Genomic DNA, 7873 nt, shown 5'->3' with positions numbered 1-7873 from the left:
CGTGGTGGTTCTATGTTCCGAGGGAATCACCGGTCGAAGGAAGAACAGAAGAGGAAGCATCTGATAAATAAGAAAAATTGCAGAGAAATAAAAAAATTTGTATTTTCGGCTTTCACACAAAACCATAACGTAAATTAAGCCAGAAAAAAAAGTCTTGTAGCTTTCAATGAAAAACAACGTCTTTTCATTTGCAGAATTTGCAGACAAACAAAAGAAATTCCTCCGCAGTTGGTTCTCTAGCACTAAATCGCAGAAGAGAACCGACTAGGTCAATGTGAGTGCTACGCGCATGTTGTGCGCTGTTAATTTGTTGGGTCAAGGGAGGAAGTCGATAAGGACGAAAAATGGGTTCAGCCTTGACACATGCATTCGGACGAGGTGGATAGAGACCGGCGATGTACCCAGTTTATTTCAAGCAACCTGTTTTGAATGTGTCTACTCCACTTTAGCGAAACGCGTGGCACTGCGCTTGTGCTTGTGGCCTAGGAGAGGTGATTACGATGTAGGTGGTATGTATATATGGTCACTGCTGCTAGGTTGTGCGGAGAGTCTTGATTAATATATGGCGGGAGCAAAGTGATTCTATCTTAGCGCAATTTAGCTGCACAGACTTTTGAGGCCACATCGACTCTGCAGTGATAATAAATATATAATGAATATTACGGCCGCAAGCTTTGGACGATTTAATTGTAGCTAGTCCCACCTCGATGGCTCAGTGGGTCTAGCATTATGTCACAAGAGCCTAAAGTCGCGGGATGTAATACCAACCAGAGCGGTCACATTGCGATCGGTGCGGAATTTAAAAACGCCATCGTAAAGTGTCATACACGTACACTGTGTGCAGCCGCATTCTGACGGAACGTAAGTGCAAAAACGCTTGTGTGCTTTCCAATGCAAGTGCACCTTAAAGAGCTCCGGAAGGCCGAAGCTAATCCGGAGGCATCCACAGTGGCGTGCCTCATAGCACACGTGCCCTTTTGGGCGTTAAGCACCAGATACGAGAAAACGCACAATTTAGCTGCACAACGCACTCTCGGTGCCGCAGTTCAAGACACGTGGAAACGTCGCGTTTTCCTTTGATGAGAATGCTCTGAAAATTGGTCTCAGAGGGGGTACAGCAGGAAGTTCACTATAGGCACCAGCCCTAGCAGTCCTTTACCGGGCCTTACCTTATAGGTAGCGGGAGGAGGTTCCTCATGCTCTCACGGGCACTTTCCGCCGCGAAGGAAGGTGAAAAGGCCGACAGCAACATAAATGACACTGGAGCTGATTACAAGTTAATGCCATCTTGGCAATAAGCGCTTCAGGGTGCACGTATTTCTTTCTTCTAGTGTTAAGAAGATCTTTGAAGGTGGTGGTAGTGGTTTTATTAAAAATAATAATAAAAAGGAAGGAAAAGATTTTTGCTAGCCCCGGCATCTGCCATCGATACTGAAGCACCTGAGCTGGGGCAGCGGAAATAAAGGACAGCAGGCAGAATGGAGAAATGAAATGAAAGAGGTGAGGGGACAGGAATAGAGAACAGGGGGAGAAGTAATATGTACAAACTATTTACACAATAAGTAATGTGTCCAGGTTGTGCGCGTGATTAGTTCATTTAAGAGGAATTAAATCACACACGCGCACAGCACTCTGTAGGTTACAACTGGAGTGGGGCGTCCAGTTATTATTCGTTCAAGGTAGAACTCGCGGAGCGTTCGGTCACTGCGTGTAACTACCTGACGGAGAACAGACGGGACGTCAAGCCCGTGTGTTCGAGGAATGCACAGAGGCTCACCAAAGTTCACTCACGAGTGCGCGCACTGCCCTGCGGCCACAATAGCGTCTTGATGGAGTCTGGTAGTATGCCCTGCGCCCTATAGGCCGCGAGCATATCGCGACGAGCATCGGCGAACGCGGAGCAGCGAAGGAGCAGATGTTCTAGTGTTTCCACTGCACCGCATCCGTCACACACATCACTCGTCGCGATTCCGTGACGCACCCGTCGTTCCCCGGGCCACACGCAGCCAATGCGCGCGCGGAGGATCATTGCACGTTGCGACCGTGTAAGTGCGCGACAGCCGGTGACAGTGTCGATGCGCTCACCTCCCGCGATGCGTGGGTCGGGGTGCTGCTTTCGGAGGCCTATTCTGATTTCTTGCTTGCGCGTTGAAAGAATGTGACTGAGATAGGACCAATCAGCATTCGTGAAGGAAACTCCACGCGCCCCATTTAACAATCCTTGCGTACATAATCGAAGCGTCAAAGTTCTTTTCATTTGAAGCGTTGATTGTTTTGTGTGTTGAACGTTTTCTTTAGGAAAATTTTTGGTTCCTGTGACATTTTCTACTATTCCGTATTGCACATGTTCTGGTTTTAGACAGATGAGAACTGACGTTTCTCCTGAGTTTTCCTGGGCCTTTTCTCGTATCATGGTGTCTTTTGTTGCGCTATTATATCTTCAGAGTGGTATGCATCATCTTGCTCTTCAACAGGTTTTGTGTTAAACAATCTTCTTTATTGCCATGTGTAGACAGTTTAGCAGGAAAATTATTTAATACGCTGCATTCTACATATCCTTAGTTAGAGGTGTGTAACGACAAATATAATTTGCAAATATAGAGGCAGTGGGAACCGCGCAACCACGCCGAAATGGATCGACAAACTCAGTGAGAAATTTTCTTTCATTACACATAAAGAAGCTATATGTCGTTCTTGGTTTCATGGGAACATCTCAAAGCTACTGTGACAACAACGGACGCCGTAGTGGCGGGCTCCGGATAATTTCGACTGCCTAGTATTCTTTAACGTGCTCTGACACGGCACAGTGCAGGGGCATCTAGTATCTAGCTAAAACCCCATTCATATTTAAAAAAGACGGGAGGGCGTCAGCCGAAAACCTCTGGCCCATATCTCTTACCTCCTGCGCGAGTTAGCTCCCGAAACATGTATATCGAACAGGCTACAGAAGTATGTACATCATTGAGTACAACCTATACCCAAGTCTAGTCATAGGTACCCTAAAGTCTAGGCCTCAGGCCTAGTCTTTCACCATCAGAAAAGGATTAGGGCAATACTTGCACTGGGGCGAAGTGAAGCTTGCGATATTTTAAACACGTCTGCTTATTAGATATACGATCCACTCATCAGAAGAAGAAGCTGCCAGGATGCGAGGAAGACGAAAACGTTGTTCGAATTATTGTCGCCTAAGCAAAGGTTATTTAGCTAATTTTGCCTAATTTACCTAGACTTATATGAATATTCGAGAGCGGCTGCATCTTCAAGGCGGCACTGCCCCTATGGGAGAATAAGGCTTCTCCGGCGCCGGCACGTCTAAAGGGACCAAGTCAATCTATGGAGGCTGGCTCGGAAGCGGCGGTCATGGCTTCCAAGGCCGTGGAGCGACCAGAACCTGGAGACGACCACCCGTCCAATGAGACCTCATCGCTCAGTGGGGATGAGTCAACTATCTTGGATGGTGACGAGTCAGTGGTCGATATGGCTGACGTGGACAACGAAGGCTTCAAGTTGGTGAGTCATCGCAAGCAACGAACGGTAGGGATCCCGGTAGTAGGTCAGCCCACAGAGGACGGGGTCGATTTAAGAGAGAGGAATTCCATCTTGCTTTTCGTGGCCCTTCGGTCACTGCTGAGATCAGCTCCGATTCGTGTCGGTTCACCATGCAAGCGGCTCTTCAGCTGGATGCCTCAACAGAACAGCAGGCTGATGAGCTCCTGCAGTGCTCTCAGATTGTTGAAATCAAAGTGAAAGTGCGGTTGCCCTATTCCTGCATGAAGAACACCTGTGTTATTAAGGGTGTACCAAAAGTGTATTCAGAATATGACCTACTTGATTACTTGAAACCACAAAGTGCTCTGCACGTGAAACGACTAACGACTCGTGCGTCGTGTGGAGTCTCAAGGAAAGGAATGGGCTGCGAATCCTGCCAACCCTATCGTGCTGACATTCGCTCCCGACTCAGATTGCCCCGAAAAAATTGATCTCAGATTCACAACACACTCATTTGCCGATTTCACTGAAGCTCCTCTACGGTGTTTTAGATGCCAACGGTTTGGGCATGTGGCCAAGGTTTGCATAAAAGATAGACGATGTAAGCGGTGCGGTGGCGACCACAACTTTAAAGCCTGCAAAGCCCATTTTGCTTGTGCAGTTGCGGTGGTGATCATCCAGCGAGTTTCGGAGGCTGCCCCTTCCGTGTGAGCGCTATGCACAGTCGAATATCCTTCATTGCTCGTCCCAAAACCTAACCGACCGAGAAGCATGTGCCAGGATTTATCGAGATCCCAGTCTTTGAGTCTGATGTTGCTGCTTTACCCAACAATGTCCCCAAGCGACCTGAGTCCAGCAAGACGCCAATGTCCATTACGTGCGAGTCGGTTGTTCGACCTCAAGCAAAACCGTCCATGTTCCTGAGCGACCGGATCACAGCCAGACTCGACAGCAAGAGCGGCACTGATATGCACAAGTGACAACAAAACCAGCTACTGCGGCCAAGAGTGTGTCCCCGTCGGCATCTTTTGTCGATGTGTTAAGTGAGTGCGTTGCGCAAAATAAGGAGCTCAAGAACCAAGGTCTGTCTGACCTTCTTCATGTTTTGTTTGGGGCCCTGCGTTCACATGTTACAGCGATGGCGCCTGGTAACCTGAAGAACTTCCTACAGCTGGTGCTTTCTTTTGAATCCATGATTACCATCTTCGCAGCGAACTTCCTTTCGATCTAATACGGATGGTGTTCAACCTCATGGATCTAATATCCACCGAGAAGTGCCGTTTATATCGCAATAGAACTGCGCTGGGATTTTAATTCGGTTACCTGAACAAAAACTTTTCTTCAAAGAAACTTGTGTTGCAATATTGGCCCGGTCGGAAGCTGGTCTGCCAAGCGGGAGATGTTTGACTGGAGATGTCGCCGATAAAAACTGCAGCATAAAATCATTTCCTGCAGGAAGTGCCGCGCTTTACATAAGAAGATAAATTCCACATGTTTCTTTAAGCGTTACCGATTTTTTCACGGATGACAGTAGGGTAGCGGCATTGAGAATACAGCTCGGCTTTCGAAACCTTTCTTTCTATTGCATCCATGTACGTGTCCCCGCGGAAGAAGGTAGCATTTGATTTGTTTCTACAGCAGCTCTACGACCGCAGCCCAGCTTCACGAATCATCTGCAGTGATTTAAACGCCTCAGCGACAGCTGCATACCTGACTTTGCATTCACCTGACGTCCCCGTGAGGTGGTAAACAGCGCCAAACCACACGGGAAGTGATCATTATCCGATTTTTGTGTTTGCTGCCGACTTTCCTATGCGTGGTCCTAAAATCAGCAATGTAGTCAACTGGGACAAGTACAGGGAGAATCTAGGACGTGTTTCTGGTGATGTTATTGACAAAATTATTTCTAGTAAGATGACAGCAACTACGGTGGTCAAGTTACCTGATCATTTTCTGGCCCTGGATTTAAAGCTCGGGAACCTTTGCGCAGTGAGAAGGGTGCAGCGCCAACTCGTGCGGAAGAAGGACGCCAGGCAACTGAAGACCTTCAATACGCTGAATTCTGCTATTAGACGGCTCACGAACAAGCTCTACAGGTCGCAATGGGCCTCATTCAGCGCTAGTTTGTGTTCCCACCGATGACCAGAATATGGCGAGTTATTGGCAGCTTTGCCGGAGAATCTCGCCCTTGGAAGCCTTTTGAAGCTCTTGCCATACGCAAAGAAAAACCTATTGCGGGCTTGGCAGAGGAATTTGCAGACGCACTCGTACGTGATAATTCCGGATTGGATATAGCTACACCACCTGCTTCCTGCAGGTCAATCATGGACGTCCCGTTCACGCTTAGGGAGCATCAGACTGCACTCAGTGGCCTGAGGCGCCGGTGTGCACCAGGTCTCGACGGTATTCCCAACCAAATGTTGCATAATCTGCCACTGGAACTCAGGAAAGAGCTCCTAAACTTCATAAATCGAGTTTGGGAGACTGGCGATGTTCCTCCGTCATGGATGGTGGCACATGTAGTTCCAGTACGGAAGCCTGGCAAAGACACGACGGTCCATACCTCGTATCGCCCTGTGTCATTGACCTCCTGTGTAGCTAAATTGATGGAGAAGCTGGTAAATGAATGCTTATCGAGGGGGGGGGGGGGCGGGGCTTGAGTACAGCAAGGCACTGCCAACATGTATGACAGGATTCCGCCGAGGTGTTGGGGCCCAGAATAGCGTTTTAGACTTGGTGAGTCACATTGAAGACCAGAGACCTTTCGGCATTTCCACCTTAGCCGTATTTCTGGCATTGCAAAAGCTTATGACAACGGGCTTAAAAGCTCTATTCTGAACATTTTGCAAGGCATGGGCATACGGGGCCATATGCTAAGATTCAATTACGCGTTTATCAGCGATCGTACGGTTCATGCACGGTTAGGGTGTATCTTAAGCACCGAAAGGGTTCTATCACGAGGTGTGCCTCAAAGAAGTGTTCTTTTGAAGGTGTCCACATTAATTGGAGTTCCGGTAGTCGCGGCTGGAGAGCCGGCGGAGTTGGCTGTTGAGGTTGCCGGCCCTACCGGTTACCAAAACATTTCTGATCTGCGCGAGCCAGGTCGCTTTCCCAGCTTCTTCAGCGCCGCTGTCGATGCCAGCGGCGCTAAAGAGGCTCCCCCCTTAGCGCGGTGCGCGATAAAAGAAGAACGAAGAGAGTTATGTGCAGGTCCTGTGGAGGGCCTGAGAATTTGGTTGAGAGCATAATGTCCATGGAGAACCGAGGGTCGATGATCCGAGGAGGGGCGCCGGTGTTGGGTTTAGGCCTCAGGAGGGCGGCCAAGGCTGAAGGGCGATGGCCGAGGAAGGGCCATGGTCCAGTAGGATGAAATCGGAATATGGGTGTCGCAGTAGGCACGGGCGAACGGCACACTGATCACAGGAGAAATGGCGCGCTGGGAGGTGACCCATAAAAAATCACTGTTCAAAGCCGAAGTGTCTCAGTGGTAGGAGGTTTTGGGATATGCGAAGGAGACACTGTTGAGTGCGAAAGTTTCAGGTGAAAGGGACGGCGCTGAGCTGGACTGAGGCACAGAGCAAGCGTCATGGGAGGCAGAGCTCGTAAGAAGTGGAAGCGTCTGGGCTTGCAGAGGGCCAGAGTGCTGAACGGCGCGACTGCAGCCGCTCAGGTGTCCAAGCGCAGGGAAAGCGGATGTGGGACCGAAGGCAGAAGGGCGCTGTGTGTCGAACTCGCAAGAGGACTCTGCAGGAGCGTGCGCACAGGAATGCACAACACAGGTCGTTGGGACAACTGAGGTCGACACAGCGCTCTTGGCATCGGCCGAGCGCCGGTGCCCGCCAGTGGCATGATCGGCGCTCAGGTGTTCGGAGGCGTGGGATGAAACGGAAGAGTCCGACTCGAGGCGGGGGCGCACGGGGCGTGGGGCATCCCTAGAGGCAGTGGTAGGGAGGCCCTTGAAGGGGCGGGTGGAGCAAGTATTGGAGAGACCACGGTGTACGATGAGGCCTCGGAGTGTGAAGGTTGGCGAGAGACAGGCGCATGCTCGCATGGCACTTGCCGAACCATGGAAGGGAGCTCATTCGGTAGCGGCAGTAGTCGACACACCGGGGTGGGGAGCGGCTCCGGTGCATGAGCTGGCGGAGAGAAAACCGAAGCAGCTCGGTTCGGGAATGTGGCCAGGGGTGGTGAGTCGAGTTGCGCCGCAGCTTTTGAGTCCGGAACAGGAGCGCAGAGTGTCGGCGGGAGCTCAAAGCCAGAATATGCCATCAGGTCCTTATTGAAATCGGCGTATATGTCGGGGCCAGGAGGCGGCAACCGCAGCTGTGCAAGGAGACCGGATGAGAGTTCGAGGCTGGCGTGGTGATAGCGCAGCAGCTGGCTG

The sequence above is a fragment of the Amblyomma americanum genome, chromosome 7, assembly GCF_052857255.1.
Source record: "Amblyomma americanum isolate KBUSLIRL-KWMA chromosome 7, ASM5285725v1, whole genome shotgun sequence".
NCBI classification, from domain to species: domain Eukaryota; kingdom Metazoa; phylum Arthropoda; class Arachnida; order Ixodida; family Ixodidae; genus Amblyomma; species Amblyomma americanum.
Note: the sequence above shows the minus strand (reverse complement) of the source record.